We start from the raw sequence: 18,580 nt of genomic DNA on the forward strand, positions 1-18,580 counted from the left end.
TTTTAAGTGTGTTGGTAGGTTTGTGGGCTACCATGAAGCTGAGAGGGTTGAGTTGTCTGGACATCATTTCCCAGATGTCTTGAATGTAAAGTAATGTGGCTCGGGTTTCTGCAGACGTTGTGTCTGCTTGTGTCAGTTTGTTGATGTGAAATTGGCACACTGGGCTTATTGGGTCGGAAAAAGTGAGGACTGCAGATGCTGGAAACCAGAGTTTAGATCAGAATGGTGCTGGAAAAGCACGGCAGGTTAGACAGCTTCCGAGGAGCAGGAAAATCGACGTTTCGGGCAAAAGCCCTTCATCAAGAATAGAGGCAGGACCCCTCCAGGGCGGAGCGATAAATTGGGGGTGGGGTGTGCTGGGCCGAAGGTAGCAAAAAGTACAATAGGTGAATGGGGGTGGGGATGGAGGTGACAGATCAGAGAGGAGGGTGGAGCGGATAGGTGGGGAGGGAGATTGGCAGGTAGGCGAGGTCATGAGAACAGCGCTGGGCTGGAAGTTTGGAACTGAGGTAAGGTGGGGGAGGGGAAATGAGGAAACCATTGAAGTCCACATTGATGGCCTGGGGTTGAATTTACCCCAAGCGGAAGATGAGACGTTCATCCTCCAGGCATCGAGTGGGGAGGGAGCGGCGATGGAGGAGGCCCAGGACCTGCATGTCCTCGGCAGGGTGGGAGGGGGCTTGAAATGTTGGGCCATAGGGCGATGGGGTTGATTGGTGCCGGTGTCCTGGAGATGATCCCTCAAGCGCTGTGACTTGACTCTGAGAGGAGTCTCCAGTCTCCCCAATGTAGAGGAGACCGCATCAGGAGCAATGGATATAAGAAATGACATTGTTGGATACACAGGTGAAAGCCTTCGACCGACCACGGCCCGGATTCGATTTCCGGGCAGGGAAGAAATTTTTAGTAGAGCTACCATGCTGTGTTTGCAACTCCCTGGTGGTCTAGTGGTTAGGACTCGGCACTCTCACCGCCGCGGCCCGGGTTCGATTCCCGGTCAAGGAAACCGTTTTCGCGGGTTTATCGGCTACCCAATCATCTTAAATACTCTGTGCAGTTTTTCATTAATCTTCGTAGTTCCTGGGTGCAGCAGTGTGTCGTGGCTCGTTGAAATAGTGTCCTGCTTCAGATTTGTTTGCCTGTGTAGTGGTGATTGCTTCTGTAGTTAAGTTCTTGGTTCGCATGCATTGTTTTCCGGTAGACGCTGTTTTGAATTTACCATTGACTGTTCGCTCTACTGTGACATCTAGAAATGGCACTTTGTTTTTGTTCTCCTCTTTTGTGAATTTTATGCCAGTAAGGAGATTGTTGATAGTGTTGTCGGTTTCTTCGAATTTGGTTCAGTTTTTGATGACAAAAGTGTCATCGCTGTAGCGGACCCAAAGTTTGGTTTGGATCGTTGGAAGGGCTGTTTGTTCGAGTCTCTGCATTAATGCTTTTGCTTGGAATCCTGTTGCTGGTGGTTTCATGGGTATTTCGTTGATTTGTTTTAGGGCTTGTTATTGGATGGTAAGGCTTGTTATGAAAAGGATGGTAAGGCACAGTTCCACGAGCTTGACAATGCTATCTTAGCTGATGAAGTTGATGCTGTTTGGTGTTTGTGTCTTTGGTTCTTCGAGTATTGTCTTCAGTTTTCTTTGGCCACGTTGATGTTAATGGATGTGAATAGGGCTGTTCTGTCAAAGGACAACATTATTACATCCTCTTCTATCTTAGTGTCTTTGCTGTTCAGGAATTCTTGGATGGAGTAATTGGAATGGAGTGAATCTTCGACTAGGTGTTTTAGCCTTCAGTCGAGGCGTTTGACTGGTCTGTATATTGGTGTTCCAAATAGTGAGACTGTGGTCTAAGGGTGGCTCCTGGTTTGAAGGGGAGGAGAACAACAACAGAGTGCCATTCCTTGATGTCACAATAGTGCGAACAGTCAATGGGGAACTTCAAACTGGCATCTACAGAAAAACAACAGGCCCAAACCAAATACTTAACCACAGAAGCAATCATCCCAACACCCACAAACGAAGCTGCCTCAGGACATTATTTCAACGATTCACTACACACTGCAGCACAGAGAAACTACGAAGAGCACAAGAGAAATGCGTATATAGTATATTTAAGGAGAACGGGTCCCCAATAAACCTCCTCCGCCGATTTCTCATTGATACTTTCAAGGTGACTCTCAAAAATTCGATTTGACCCTCCATTCTTTCCTGTTTGTTTTTGTGGGTTTTGAATGCTTTCGCAATCCTCTGACTGAGTATTAGAGTTGGGAGGTTATGTTGTGGCTGTACAAGACATTGGTTAGACCACTTTTGGAATATTGTGTACAATTCTAGTCTCCCTCCTATCAGAAGGATATTGTGAAATTTGAAAGTGTTCTGAAGCACCAATGGGTGCACAGAGATGAAGAGACCCTTCTGCTGCCCTGAGTGTGGAAAGGCCTTCAGTGATTCCCCTGCCCTGCTGACGCACCAGTTGGTCCACACCGGGGAAGGCTGTTCTCCAGCCCCAAGTGCGAGATGGCCTTCAGCAGTTCTTCCCACCTGCTGAGACACCATTGGGTCCATATTGAGGAGAAGCCGTTCTTCTGCCCCGAGTGCAGGAAGGGCTTTGCTCTTTCTTCCGACCTGCTGGCCCATTGGTGGGTTCACATGGGGGAGAGGTCGTTCAGTTGCCTAAGTGCAGGAAGTCCTTCATCAATTCCTCAGCCCTGCGGATGCACCAGTCCGTCCACACCGGGGAGATGCCATTCTCCAGCCCGAGTGTGGGAAGTGCTTTACCCGCTCCTCCACACTGCTGAAGCGCCAGCTGGTCCACAGGGGGGGGATGGGGGGCGGAGGGTGGAGGCCATTCTGCTGCCCTGAATGCGGGAAGTCCTTCAGCAATTCCTCCGCCCTGCTGAAGCACCAGTTTATCCAAACACTGGGGAGAGGCCCTTCAGCTGGCCCGAGTGTGGGAAGAGGTTCATGTTTTCCTGCAACTTGCAGAAGCACCAGCGGGGGCACCAGCGCTCCCAGCAATCAGATCCCACCAGTGACGCTGCCTTTAGTCATCCCCCAGGACTGAACCTTCTGCCAGTTCTGACAGTGGGTGCAGTGGGAGAGTAGGTGGGCTGTTTTTGTTTTCTGCTGGACTGCAATTGCCTCCCCCACCCCCCACAACAACAACCTCATGGTGGCTCACGGTTAGCACTGCTGCCTCATGGCACCAGGAACCCAGGAATACTTCTACACTTGGGGGTCTGGGTGCAATTTATGGAGGGTAGGAAAATGGATCTGAGTAGGTTACCCTTCGGAGAATCAGTGCAGATGTGTTGGGCTGAAGGACCTGTTTCCACTCTGGAGGAGTTCAACCATCATATGAGCTTTGTTTTCATTGGAAGCTGCTGCTCATTGAGCCAGGGACTGCACATTGCCAAATGAAATGATCCAGAGAAACCTAAGACCGCAAGACCATCGGAGCAGAAGTTAGGCCATTCGGCCCATCGAGTCTACTCAGCCATTCGTTAGTGACAAAAGTAGTGCAGATGAGATTAGCTACAGTGTGGAAACAGGCCATTTGTCCCAACAAGTCCACACCGACCCTCCGAAGTGTATCCCATCCAGACCCATTTTCCTCTGACTAATGAACCTAACTCTATGGGCAATTAAGCATGAACAATCCACATGACCTGAACATCTTTGGACTATGGAAGAAAACAGGACCACCCAGTGAAAGCCCACGCAGACACTGGGAGAATATGAAAACTCCTCACAGACAGCCACCCAAGGCTGGAATCAAACCTGGGCCCCTGGCGCTGTGAGGCTGCAGTGGTAAACACTGAGCCACGACATGTTGCAACCCGAAGTAGGCAAGGAGGAGCCTGGGAGAATACAGCAAGCCAGGCAGCACCAGGATGTGGAGTAGTCAGCGTTTTGGGTATTAACCCTTCTTCAGGACTGAAACGATGACTTCTCTGTGAGAAACGATTTACGGGAATGTTGCTGGGGGTTGGAGGGTTTGAGCTACAGGGAGAGGCTGAATAGGCTGGAGCTGTTTTCACTGGACCATCAGAGGCAAAGGAGTGACCTAATAGAGGTTACAAAATCATGAGGGGCATAGACAGGTTAATAGACAAGGTCTTTTCCCTGGGATGGGGGAGTCCAGAACTCGAGGGCATAGGTTTAGGGTGAGAGGCGAAATATATTAAAGGGACAACTTCTTCATGCAGAGGGTGGTACTTATATGAAATGAGCTGCCACAGGATATGGGTCAGGTGTTGTCAAATGGGACTAGATTAGTTTATGATATCAGGTCAGCATGGACAAGTTGGACCAAAGGGTCTGTTTCCATGCTGTATGTGCCTCAGACTACTGGTCCTGATGTAAGTTTCAAATAGAGTCCAAGTAACTTTGAATAGTTCAATCTTGTTGAGCTCACCTCCTGAAAAGTTTCAAATGAATCCCTGTTTAAACATGCTGAGTTGGACAAAGTATCCCATCAAGTTCAACACAAACCCAGAGGTGAAGAAGTCAGAAGTCAGAACACCAAGGGGACCAAAACTGATCACAATATTCCAGGTGCGGCCTCATCAACATCCTGTATAACTACAACATAACTTGCCAACATCTATACTCAATTCCTGAAATGATGAAGGCCAATGTGCTGAAACCTTTCTTCACTGCCTTGTGTACCGATATAATCAGAGATATAGGACCAACTTTAAACTGTTCCACGATCCAGCTGCTAGGAGCAGAGTGACTAATAAGGAAGGCAAAAGGGAGATTGGCCTTTAAATGGAGAATAAAAGTAGGGAGGTTATAGTGGAGGTTTTGATTGAAAGGGCAGTGAAGATTCAACCAGCTGGCAGTGGATCTGAATCACATGTAGATCAGACCAGGTTCGGACAGCAGGAAACCAGATAAGTTTTTACAACAAACCACAACGATTTCATCATTAGACTCTTAATTCCAGATTTATATTGAATTCAGATTCCACCATCTGCCGTGGCAGGTTGTGAATCCAAGTCCCCGGAACATTACCTGGGTGAATAGTCTGGTGACAATAAAGTCGGCCATCACCTCCCCTGAACACATTGGCTTATTGTGTTCAGAGGTAACAGAGGAGCAAGACGTTTCAGCAGCTGCTAAGTTGTTGATATTACACAAGGGAACATCAGCACTCTCAGTAATGGCACACACTGAAGTCAGTGTCCTGTATCAGAGGTAAGGCCTCGGGAACCAGAAGAATTAGGAACAGGAATATGCTGTTCAGCCCCTTGAGCCTGCTTCTCCATTCAGTAGGATTCTGGGTGATCTGGCATTCCCCACGTTCACTTTCCTGCCCTTTTCCTGCAACTGTTCATCCTCCGACTCTTCACGAATCTATCGATCCTCGTTTTAAAGTGACATGAAGGCTGTCAACAGAGTTACTGGGGTGGGGGTGGGGGGTGGAGGGGGGAGGGACGGGGGCTCAGGTCGAACTTGGGGATTAAAACAATGGCTTCACACTTCACAATATTTAACTTAGGGAATGTCTATGGTTATCCAATGCTGGAAATTGGGCAGGCATTCAGATGAAATTATTGGTAAATTATGAATGACAGAGGAGTCTGGAGAGAAGTTGTGTTCAGGCACAGTTGGATATCATTAGTATAGATGTCAAAACCAGCAGCTACGGTTAAACAAATCAGAACGGAAGACGCTAAAAGCAGACCCTCCCAGAGGATAGAGTGATGCTGGAGAGGGTCAGTACTGTCATGAACTCTGATCAAGGCTGTCTGTAGGTCGACGAGGGAATGCTTAGCCCTGTCACCGTTACAAAGGATGTCAAACATGACCTTAATAAGAATTGTTTCAGGGGTCGAAACCAGACTCGAGGGCTTTAAACACAGAACTCTGGCAAAGATGGGAATGGCTAATTCAACAATGATACATCCAAACCAACACTTCCATTGGTGCGATAATAATAGAAGTGTTTTGGTTTTTATTTCGAAGATTTTCAGCAACACTTAGTAAGAAGCAACAAAATTAACACAAGAAATACTGCAATTGTTACAATGTGCCTGCTCCCAATAGGGGGCCATCTGGTGTTCAATTAACTGTCTACAAGGGGCAATATTGGAAAGGAATTACCCAGTTCATAGCTATAAGAGGAGAGACACAGACTGCTTGATACAAACATATAATGGGCGGGAGTAGGCCACTCGGCACTTCGAGCCTGCTGCAACATTCAACAATATCATGGCTGATCTGAATTCAACCTCAACTCTACATTCCAACACATCCCCGACAATCTTTCATCCACTTGGTTATCAAGAACCTGTCTACCGCTGCCTTAAAGATTTTGAATCCACTGCCTTTTTAAGAAGACACATAAGCTCAGAAAGAAAAGAAATCATCCTCATTTTTGTCTTCTACATTTAAAATATGACCCTATAGTTTCAGATATTAAGATCGGGACACAAGCTGCATTCAAATAATACCTGTGGTACAGTTAACTATGTCAAAGTGCTTCACATGAACATAATGAGAATTCCTTTAAAAATCACAAGACCGGAGCACAGATTAAGGCAGGTGACCAAAGAGTTGGTCAAAGGGAGAAGTTTAGGGCAATCTTTTAAACAGGTTCAATTTCCCAAACATCAGAAGACAAAGACGTGAACAACAAACACAAAATAGCAAAGAATGGGAAACAACAGTGTAGTCATAATGTCACAGGATGAGTAATCCAGGGAACATGAGTTCAAATCCCACCACAGCAATAGGTAAGATGTGAATAATTCAAATCATAAATGGGGAACACAAAGTAAGTCTCAGTATGGTATCGATGGCACTGACGTCAATTGTCCTAAAAACCCATGTTCACCAATGTCCTTTCATGGAAACTGCCATCCTTGCATGGTCTGACTTACATGTGACTCCAGACCCACAGCAATGTGGTTGACTCTTAAACTGCCCTCTGAATTGGCACAAGACACTTTGCACTTAGGGAAGGATAACAAAAATCAACCTTGTGAAAGTGTCATAACAGAAATTTCTGGAGAAACTCAGCCAGTCTGGCAACATTGGTGGAGAGAGAGAGAAAGAAACAAAGACAATATCCTGGCTTGAGTCCAGAACAGTTGTGAAGAAGAGTCACAGCACTTGAAATGCTAACTCTGTTTCTCTCTCCACATGTGCTGCCAGTCCTATTGAGTTTCTCCAGCATTTGGCGCATTTTTGTGTTTCAGATCTCCATCATCTGCAGTTCTTCATTACACTGACTTAGGGAAGCTCAAATCCCATAAAAGGGTAGAGCAGAAGGGCTGGAATAACTCAGCAAGTCTGGCACCAGTTATGGAGATAAAAACAGTTCGTACTTCGGGTCATTGAATGATCTTACATCAGGGACAAACTTTTGGGGAAGCTGCAAGAGTAAAAGGTACTGGTGTAACTTCAACATCTGGGAGAACTCTCCCAGCCATGGAAGTCAGGCTGACTCAGCATTCTGGTCCTGCTCATTACCTGTTAAATTCTCCATTTGTTTTTCTACATGGTTGACACATTCCTATATTTTAAAATGAAATTACAAACAGACAAGAATTTTCCATGTAAGTAATCATACATTAGAGGGTTTGGAACGTGAATGTAAACGTTTAAACAGAAAGTATTCATGCATGGGGTGTGGGCATCGCTGGCAATGCCAGCATTTATACCCATCCTTAACCACCCTGTGGTTGGTTGGAAAAGTGCATGAAGGTGTCTGAGATTGTCTTGATCAGTACAGCAATCTCAACGATGGGTGTGCTCAGCTAAAAGTACCCTCCACTCCCACAGCCAAGTCTGTATTCACTTCAATTTTGGATGCCATCTAAACCTCCCAGGACAAGGACAGCATGGGATTACAATCAGAATAAAGCTTCCTCTACTCTTCAATTGCAAGTGAAGCTCCCTCAACACTGTCCCCAACAAACACTGCCAAGACAGAAACAACATTGCGTTAGACACAGAGTAAAACCTCCTCTACACTTCCCCATTCATACAGTCCCAGGAGAAGGACAGCAAAGGGTTAAATAAACAGTAGAGCTTCTTCCATTCTGACTGACACTTAGTCCGTTCTACACCAATCCTCAAGGAAAACTCAGAACTGAGACGATTATCTGGTACTGAATTCACACATCCTAATGGGAATGACAGCAACAGAAAATCATGTCGTGAAACACAGATAAAACACACACAATGTACAACAAAACTAGACTGTTATTGGGATCAAAAACATAGTCCCTGCAATAATCCGAATGTGAGTTGAACAAATTTCACACTTGAACAATATTCTCTGGGAATGCAATGTCCACCTCACTGCTGTCTATTCAGTTCCTCTGCTCTCGTTCAGGGCTGAGTTGCGGCTGACCACATTGTGGCGTGGGGGTCAAGAGGTTGGACAGTTAAGGTCAACTTGGATTGAGGGCATCCTTTGTCATGCCAGTGAGGTGGAGGGTCGCTCATTTACTCAACTTATAATCGGGGACAAGGGGATGTCAGGCTGGGCTTGTATCAGTTTGAGTTTAGAAGAAACAGATGATCCGATGTAGCTGTATAACATCTGGAGAGGACTTAATGTAAATGTAATGTCAACTCAATTCTAGACAGAGACTAGTCTCTCATTTAAGGTAGGCGAGTTTTGTTTTTCTCACAAGTGTTCTCGAGTCTTTGAAATTCACTTCTTTAGAGAGCAGCATGTGGTGGTGGCACGGTGGTGAGCACTGCTGCCTCATGGCATCAGTGACCTGGGTTTGATCCCACCCTCGGGCCGACTGTCTGTGTGGAGTTTGCACATTCTCCCCTTGTGTCTGCGTTCCTATGGTGCTCTGGCCTCCTCCCACGGTCCAAAGGACGTGCAGTTGAGGGTAGATTTACCATGGGAGATGCAGGGTTACAGGGATAGGGTAACGAACTAGGTCTGGGTGGGACGGTCAGTCAATGTTGACTCGATGGGCTGAATGGCCTACTTGCACGCAATTGGCCTATATCAATCAATCGTATGCACTTGCTTTATGGTTACCGACATCAAATTACATTAGTGGTATTGGTTATTTCATCTCTTACGTTATCGTATTCAAACAACAACAGCATCTAGAAACTAGCTCCATTACAATATCCAATATCTGCAGAGTACCTTTTCTTTTTGTCACGAACATTATCTTGAACTCTGACGTGTGACCTCTTCATTGCTGTCAAAGTTCCTTATTCGTCCCAACGTTGTCATGGTTTTACATTGTCGAATGTCTTCCTGCCTTTTGCAGTTAAGACCCTATATTCTGCCCTTGTCAACATTTTCCCTTACAATTCTCTACTAAGGATTTCATGAAATACTTCAGAGTGTGGTGAGACTATGGTACTCACTACCATAGTGTATAGTTGGGGTGGAAGACACTACAACTAAGGGTAAGCAACCCAATACAAATGAATGTCACTGTCACCAGATTCACAATACAGTGAAATTAAAACATGCAATGTCCCTCAATTTCTCAACTGTTCTGAACCAGACTTGATGAAGAACAGATCTTGCACATCAACGTTATAATTTAAACAAAACCAACAATTATAAATATGGCAAATTTTCTTGGGCAAAGTTAAAGAAGATAATCTAATTAATAGCAATTATATAAACCCTTTGATCAAGTTCCCCATCATCTCAGAGACTGAAACTTAAGCGGTAAATTAAGAAAGAATTATTTTTAAACTTACCAATTCAAGCAAACAGTTTCCAACAATGGATTGCCAAGCCTTTGTGCAATCCTTGGAGTATGACTGTTTCACAGACACCTAACTGTAAATCTAATTTAAAAGTCACTGCTGAATGTGAATAGACACCCCAAAATATTCAGCTATTTCTTACACGCTGGGACTCATTCCCAGAAATAGCCAACAATTCTTCAACTGGACAGTAGAATCTAGAGAGAACAGCTCCTGGGCTCAACAAGCAGCAACACCCGATGGAAGCAGTTGCCGGCGGGGCAGGGCGGGGCAAGGGCATAAAACAAAAAAGCTCACTGACTCTCCCACTTCACACACACTGTCAGAATACACAGGGGCTCAGTACTGGGAATGACCCACAGCAGTTTCATCAAGAGAACCACACTTGATGAACAGATCTTGCACACCAGAATTATAATTTAAACAAAAACAGACAATTACGAATACCGCAAATTTACTCGGGCAAACTTAAACAAGATAATCCAGTTAATGGCAATGATTTAATCCCTTTGATCAAGTCCTCCACCATCTCATAGACAGTAACTTAAGGGGTAAATTAAGGGAGAGAATTTTTAAAATTATCAATTCAAGCAAACAGTTTCCAACAATGGATTGCCAAGCCGTTGGGCAATCCTTCGATGATGAGTTGTTCACAGACACATAACCGTAAATTTAATTTCTAAGTCATTGCTGAATGGGAATGGACACCCTGAAGTATTCAGCTATTTCTTACAGACTGGGGCTCGTTCCCAGACAGAGTCAAGAATTATTTAACTGGACAAGAAAAAAACTAAAGAGAACAGCTCCTCGTCTCAACCAGCAGCAGCGCCCGCTGGAAGCAAAGTTGCAAGGGTAGGGGAGCACGACGGCATAAAACAAAAAAATCCGACCGGCTCTCCCATTATAAGCACTGTCAGAATGTGCAGGGGTTCAGTCCTCGCAGTGACCCACAGCAGTTACCCCAGCAGAATCAGATTGTTGGGAGCACTGGTGTGCCCGCTGGGGCTTCTGCAAGGTGCAGAATGATGAGAACCTCCACTTCCACTCGGGGCAGGTGAACGGCCTCTCCCCGGTATGGCCCCACCTGTGCCTCAGCAGGTGGGAGGAATTGCTGAAGGCCTTCCCGCACTCTGGGCAGGGGAAGGGCCTCTCGCCTGTGTGGACCCCCTGGTGCCTCTGCAGTACAGGTCTTCCCGCACTCAGAGCAGGAGGACAGTCTCACCCCGGTGTGACTGCGCCCATGAGTCTCCAGGTCAGATGGGAAATGGAAGCCTTTCCCACAGTCGCCACATTTTCATGGTTTCTCCACGGGACGGGATTCCTTGGGTTTCTCCATGACCGAAGCTTCAGCTGCACACAAACGCGTGTACAGAACCTCCCTGCCGTGAATTCCTCTTCCCAGTCTGTATAACTTTTACTGGCTCCACAATCAGAGTGCTGCAACAGTAGGGTCTCTCTTCCAGTCTCACTGATGCTGAAAACGTACTGAAAGAGGAACCAAAAAGCTTGGTTCCTTCTCACAGAATCATAGTCGAAAATTGTTATCGTCCCGATGGATTCAGTGACTGCCAGACATTGACGTGAAATTGAGGATTGCAAATGTTGGAGAGTCAGAGTCAAAGCACAGCAGATCAGGCAGCAACTGAGGAGCAGCAGATTCAATATTTCAGGCAAAGCTCTTCATCTATTGATATTGAAACGTCCGTCTTCAGATCTTCAAATAATCTGTAAAAAGAGATTACAAAAGTCATTACTGTCAGTCCAGGTTAGAAATTCCAAACAAGCAATTCTACTTTCTGCAGAACATTCTTTTCTTTCCCCACAAAATTGAAAGCACCATCCCAACCCCTCTCACCCCTCTATTCTCACTCCGCTCAAACTAATTTTCCCGACGGTACTGATTCAGGATCTTACTGAGACCGAAAAGTGAAAACATCACGATAGACACCTCTGAATTTTGGATACCTCCACCTGAGAGTTAGTATCTTTCACGACATCGAGGAGTGAGTAAGTCTGATTTTGGGAACCAAACAAAGTGGCAATTCAGGATGAACCTTCAATGCAACCTCTTGAGAAACAACCAGACACGAAATGGTTAACATCTGGGGAGTTGGAAGTGGGGAGATGGAGGAAATGAGATATCGAGGCATTGTCACCGACAACGGACAGAAACTGAACATACAGACATGGCAAACATTACAGGCAAGCCAGAGTCATAGAGTTACACAGCACAGGAACAGGTCCTTCAGTCCAACTCATCCATACCGACCAGATAGCCTAAATTAATCTCGTTTCATTTACCAGCACTTGGCCCATAACCCCCTGAACTCTTCCTATTCATATACTCATCCAGATGCCTTTTAAATGTTATAATTGGACCTACATCCACCACTTCCACCGGCAGATCATTCCTTACACTTGCCTCCCTCACCCCAAGCATATTATCCTCCTGTTCTGGACTTCTCCCATCCCAGGGAAATGACCTTGTCCATTTATCCTATCCATGCCTCTCATGATTCTATAAACGTCTGTAAGATCACCTCTCAGCCTCTGGTATACCGGGGAAAACAGCTGAAGCAATGCGTTTACTTTTAGCTTCACACTCACTGAACTTTACTCCCGTGTAAAACATTGTTTCCCTCCCCCACACTGTCCATGGGAAAAACCATGAGTGCTGAGACTCTGGAGTTGGGGGATTGCCACGTAGAATTCCTGCAATGTGGAAACACGCCATTCAGGCCAACAAGTCCACACCGACCATCCAAAGCGTAACCTATGTGGACACTTTCCCTTATCCCATTCCACTACACTTCCTGCATACTATGGGCCCATTTAGTTTGACCACTTCTCCCGAAACTGCACATCATTAGATTTTGGGAGGAAACCAGAGCACCCGGAGGAAACCCAGCAGACACGGCAGGGAGAATGTGCAAACTCCACACAGACAGTCGCCCCAAGGCTGGAATCGAAAGCGGATCCCTGGCACTGTAAGGCAGCAGTGAGAACCACTGATCCATCGTGCTGCCCATGTGTGTGGAAAGAAGTGGGGGCTGGGAACTTTGTTAATTGTACCGCACAGTGGATTGTTGAGTAAGGTTAAATCTCACGGGATCCAGGGAGAGCTAACCAACTGGGTACAAAATTTAGAAGCGCGTTGTTGGAGATGCTGGAATCCTTCCTGAAAACAACAAATGCTGGAGATCACAGTGGGCCAGACAGCGCTGTGCTACTCTATGCCTGGATAGTGTGGACGTGGAGATGATGTTTCCACGAGGAGAAGGGTTGAGGATGCCAAGTCATTGAGGACATTTAAGACAGAGATAGGTTCTTGATTAGTAAGGGTCAAGGGTTATGAGGAGAGGGCAGCAGAATGGGATAGAGAAACATATCAGCCATGATCGACTGGTGGAGCAGACTCGATGGGCCAAATGGCCTCATCCTGCTCCTTTGTATTATGGTCTTAAAGCTGGGCAGATGATTTAAGGGGTTCTCACAAACTATTTCAGAATCCTGAAGAGGGGTTGTTGGACTCGAAACGTTAACTCTGCTTTCTCTCCACAGATGCTTCCAGTCCTGCTGAGTTTTTCCAGTGTTTTCAGTTTTTGTTTCAGATTTCCAGCATCCGCAGTTCTTTATCTTATTTATCAAATTCATTTCTTGCCCTTCCCAAGTGTGTGGAACTTCATCTCCCTGATCTACAAACTGTTCACTTACCCGAGAAATGACCACTACCTCCTTATCAAAGTAGATCCCTTTGTTGCAAAATGATTGCTCAATTCTGTGACCAAAATTATTGCATTCGTAATTACTTACACCAGGGACTCACAATATCTCAGGCCAGAACACAGCTAGATTGTTTCAGACAGTACATTTATGTGATTTGATACAATTCCCTATTCCCGACTTTACCTGCGTGTTGCAGGGAATGGAGGGTTTGAGTTAAGAAGAAGCTGGGACATTTTTCCAATGGAGCCGAGGAAGTTGACAGTTAACCTTATTGAGATTTTTAAAATCAGAAGGGGTATAGATAAGGTGTCATTCCCAGGAGGCTCAGAATATTTTATTGCTCCAGAAGGTGTAAAAGGGGGTCAAAGCTTCAACAGAAATCGAGCAGAGCTGAGAACAGACAACATTCAACTCTGTGGGATCAGGGAGATCAGAGGACAGAGAAATCAGGACCTGAAATCCGAGCTGACACCAGACTACCATGTTATCAGTGCTTTGATTAGCAGTGCCCACCCTCTACCTTTACTGAGCCTCTCACTCGACTTGAATGCCACGTATCCCCTCTATATTCCGGATCCAATCCTTGTCATTCTGAAGCCATATCTCTGTAAGGAGTCTCAGATCATAATTATTCTCTACAATGTGTGCAGTCAATTAATTCGCTTTTGTTACAATGCAGCACACATTCACATACCGAGCTTTTAGTCTTATTTTTTGTGATGGTTAGAATCCAGGTTTGATCGCTAGTACATTTATTCTCCTTGTCCCTTTCTCTCATTCTCTGGTGTTTGGTTTCCACATCACTACATTGCTCACTGGCCTTGATTTGGATTGGCTGTGCGAATTTGCCCAGTGTCCAGGGATGTGCAGGTTAGGTGGGTTGGCCATGGGAAACGCAGGGTTATCGTTTCAAAGTAATAGAAGGTGTAGGCCATTTGGCCCATCGACCCTGCTCCACCATTCATTAAAATCATCGCGGATCAATCAATCGTCTCAGCTCCTCCTAATTGCATTATCCCAACTTCCCTTAATTCCCTTACCACGCAGAAAACCCATCCAACAGTGTCTTAATGAAGCTGCCTCTACTGCTTCCTTGAGCACAGAATTCCATTAATTGACCATTAACCACAAAGGTCCTGCCTTGAGTTGCCTCATCAAAATGCAACAGCTCATATTTGTCTACATTAAACTCCATCCACTACTCCTTGGCTCATCGGCTCATCTGATCAATTATAATTTATATTAAACTTTCTTTCCTGCCTTATTCCCTAAAAGCTGAAAATCTCCATCCCAAACTCTCGCCCTCCATTCTCACTTTGTTGAATCTAATCACGGATGTCCTCATCCTGAAGGGTTTGGTTCATGCTGATTAACAGGCCCACATTCAAGGGGGATCTAACTGAAACGTACAGAACATTGAACGGCCTGGACAGAGTGGACATTGGGAAGATGTTTTCATTGGGAGGAGAGACTAATACCCATGGGCATAGCCTCAGCATAAAGGGAGAATGGAGATTAGGAGCAATTTCTTTAGCCAGAGAGTGGTGAATCTATGGAATTCATTGTCACAGAAAACTGTGGAGGCCAGGTCACTGAGTATGTTGAACATTGTGATAGAGATGTAAAGCACAGAAACAGACTGTTTGGTCCAACTTGTCCATGCCGACCAACTATCCCAACCCAATCTAGTCCCACCTGACAGCACACGGCCCCATATCCCTCCAAACCATTCCTATTCATACAACTACCCAAATGCATTTTAAATGTTGCAATCGTACTAGCCTTCACCACTTCCTATGGCAGATCATTCAATAAACGTACCATCCTCTGCGTGAAAAAGTTGCCCCTTCGGTCTCTTTTGTACCTTTCCCCTCTAACACGAAACCCATGCCCTCTCGGTCTGGACTCACCCACCCCAGGAAAAGACTTTGTCTATTAATCCTATCCATGCCCCTCCTGATTTTATACATGTACAGTTACAACGTTTAAAAGACATTTGGATAAGTACATGAATACGAAAGTTTCGAAGGTTTATGGGCCAAACACTGGTAGGTGGGCCGAGTTTAGTTTGAGAACATACTCAGCACGGACGAGTTGGATGAAGGGTCTGTTCAGTGCTGTCTGACTCTGTGACTGACCTGTACTGGTCTTAAAACCATTTTCTTACCTCCACCGATAAGCATCCACTTCTTTGTTGTTCAAAACTCAGATGCACTTATCCTTGAGTATGTTCAATGACCCCATTCTGAACTCAATTCCTCTTCGTAATATACCACTTGCCTTGCTCATTGCCTGCTGCATCTGCCCGACAACTGGCATTGACTGGTGTGGAGGGACTCTGAGACCCCTTACTACATCCATACATCATTCCTGATGAAGGGCTTGTGCCCGAAACGTTCCCTGTCCTGCTCCTCAGATGCTGCCTGACCTGTTGTGCTTTAACAGTGCCACATTTTTCGACTTTCACCTCCAGTCCTCACTTTCTCCACATTCCAATATGTCACCATTTCAACAATGCACTGTTTTTTTTTTTAAACAGCAAAGGCTCTAACTTCACATTGCGGCACTGCACTTGCCATGTGTTTGCCAATTGAGACACAGACCTGGACCAACTTCGGGAAGAGGCAAAACACTGAGTTCTGAACAAAAACCGTAGCACACTCAAAACGTCGGCTCTGTTTCCCTTTCCACAGATGCAGCTCGACCCGTTGGCTTTCTGCAGTATTCGCTGTGTTTGTTCGACACAAATGCTGCTTTCCATTAAAGAACTGCAATCCCTGTCCTCTGGTAACTGACCCTAGTCAGTGGCAATAGGTTCTTCTGATCATTAAGGTAAAAACAATGACTGCAGATGCTGAAAACCAAATACTGGATGAGTGGTGCTGGAAGAGCACAGCAGTTCAGGCAGCATCCAACGAGCAGCGAAATCGACGTTTCGGGCAAAAGCCCTTCATCAGGAAGAAAGGCAGTGAGCCTGAAGCATGGAGAGATAAGCTAGAGGAGGGTGGGGGTGGGGAGAGAGTAGCATAGAGTGCAATGGGTGAGTGGGGGAGGAGATGAAGGTGATAGGTCAAGGAGGAGAGGGTGGAGTGGATAGGTGTAAAAGAAGATAGGCAGGTCGGACAAGTCAAGGAGACAGTAACTGAGCTGAAAGTTTGAAACTAGGCAAATGTGGCTGTGGTACCGAGTTTGTTTCACAACATGGTTGAAGAGCTTCAGAGCAGAGGAAATGACCTGGGAGTTGCAGTGGGAGAGGGACTCCCTGAGATTCTTGTCGAGAGAGGAGGAAAACTTCTTCAAGGCAGGCATCCTTGCAAGAGGATTCGCAGTAGGGTTAAAAACAACAAGGTAAAAACAATGACTGCAGCTGCTGAAAACCAAAGACTGGATTAGTGGTGCTGGAAGAGCACAGCAGTTCAGGCAGCATCCAACGAGCAGCGAAAACACCACGTCTTCTCCCAGCATTGACAAAAACCCCTGGAAATCTCCAGTTAACCTTCTTTGCTCCAACGAGAACATTCCCAAACTTGGGAATGTCTCCACAAAATGGAAATTGCTCATCCCTGGACATGATGCATGTGTGACAATGGGGAAGAGGTTTTGGCAAAATATTGTCAGTTAGCAGGTGGAAAAATGTTCAGGAAGTAAAACACAAATCCCAGTCTCCAGCTTTGTGAATCTTTAGAAACTCTTTGGGAAGTGGAATTAGAGGAGAATGAAGAATGAACTGTCCGACTGAGCAGAGACAGTCCAGACACCGTCCCCTTGTTTAAGAGGCTGATTGACTCTGATATTCTCGGGAGATGAACTGACCCGAGACATTGAAAAAATTCTCTGCACATCAGGAATTCAAACCCATTCTCGGCTTGGGGCCAGTGAGAAAATTCGGGAAGAGGCAAAACACTGAAAGGCTCGGAGGGCGATGGCCCCGGTGTAGGAGAGCTCGTTCCTCGTGACATGGATGTGCCTGCAGATGGTGGGATCAGACTGTCCCATGTCTCCATAATGAATGTCCAAGGCTTTATTATGGAAAAGTAAAACTGATAGAAGACAATGGTAATTTTGGGCGGGGCGGGTTGAATTATGAATTGAATAATAGGTTCCTCAAAGACACTTTGGCGGCAGCGTGGGGACCTGTCTCTGTGGCGCAATTGGTCCGCGCGTTTGGCTGTTAACCGAAAGGTTGGTGGTTCGAGACCACCCAGGGACGGAGTGTCTCTTGTTCCCGCTCCTACCGCTTTCTTGGCTCCGGAGATGCACGTTTTTAATGGTTTCAGGAAAATGTTTCCCAAACGGAAATCTTTTCCACTGAGGCAGCACAAAGGGGTTTCTGAAATTATTGAATTTCTAACGTAAAGGACTGCGGATGCTGAGAATCCGAGACAGAAAGAGAAACTGCTGGAAAAACTCAGCAGGTTTGGCTGTACTTGGATGAGGAAAAAAACGAGTTCTGAAATGTTGTCTCTGATTCTCTTTCCACAGATGCTGCCTGACCTGCTGAGTTGCTCCAGCAATTTCTGTTTTTAACTGAACGTCCATTTCATCTTTCGGGATGAAACACCCAGACTCGCCATTTGCAGATATTTAACCCTTTCGAAACCTGTGAAGTGATTGGATTCAAACAAACTCAGCAATGATTTACTCTTTCGCAGCTCCACAGGCAGAGAGACCTGGGAAATGCAGCTGTCAGTGTGGTTCTGTTTTGGTGGGCCGATTGGTGAATGCGATGGACATGAAATCCATTGCGGTTCCCCCACGCAGGTGTGAACCCTGCCGACTACAGTTGAGAAACGACATCAAAAGAAAAGGGAGATTGCTCCACGGTTTTTTTTTAAATGCAATCAGTGGACGGGTTGAAATATTTCAATCACATTGGGACTGGTCGGGAATCTGTAGCCCACTCCCTGTCAGGATGGAACAAGCAGATACCCACAGAGCTGCCATTGAGGCGATGAGCCAAGAGTTTGGAAATGAGACTAGAATAGTGTGGGGCGTGAAGTCCTGATCGATGTTAAGCAGGCACCTGAGGACAAAGGTGTTTCATTTGCCAGTGAAAGATACTGCTTCACAAAGTTGGGACTATGGAAGGGAAGCAGTGACGGTGATTATCTTTGGTTGTTCACTTTGTGAATGAACCCATT

At 45.8% G+C, this 18,580-nt stretch overlaps 1 non-coding gene across 1 annotated transcript; it reads left to right on the plus strand.

The window, feature by feature from the left end:
• Window positions 1–933: 933 nt before the first annotated feature.
• trnae-cuc (transfer RNA glutamic acid (anticodon CUC)) lies at window positions 934–1,005 on the plus strand. Its single transcript has one exon. It is a non-coding gene; the product is annotated as a tRNA-Glu (tRNA).
• Window positions 1,006–18,580: the final 17,575 nt, after the last annotated feature.

The sequence above is a fragment of the Chiloscyllium punctatum genome, chromosome 36 (assembly GCF_047496795.1).
Source record: "Chiloscyllium punctatum isolate Juve2018m chromosome 36, sChiPun1.3, whole genome shotgun sequence".
In the NCBI taxonomy this organism is placed as follows: Eukaryota; Metazoa; Chordata; class Chondrichthyes; order Orectolobiformes; family Hemiscylliidae; genus Chiloscyllium; species Chiloscyllium punctatum.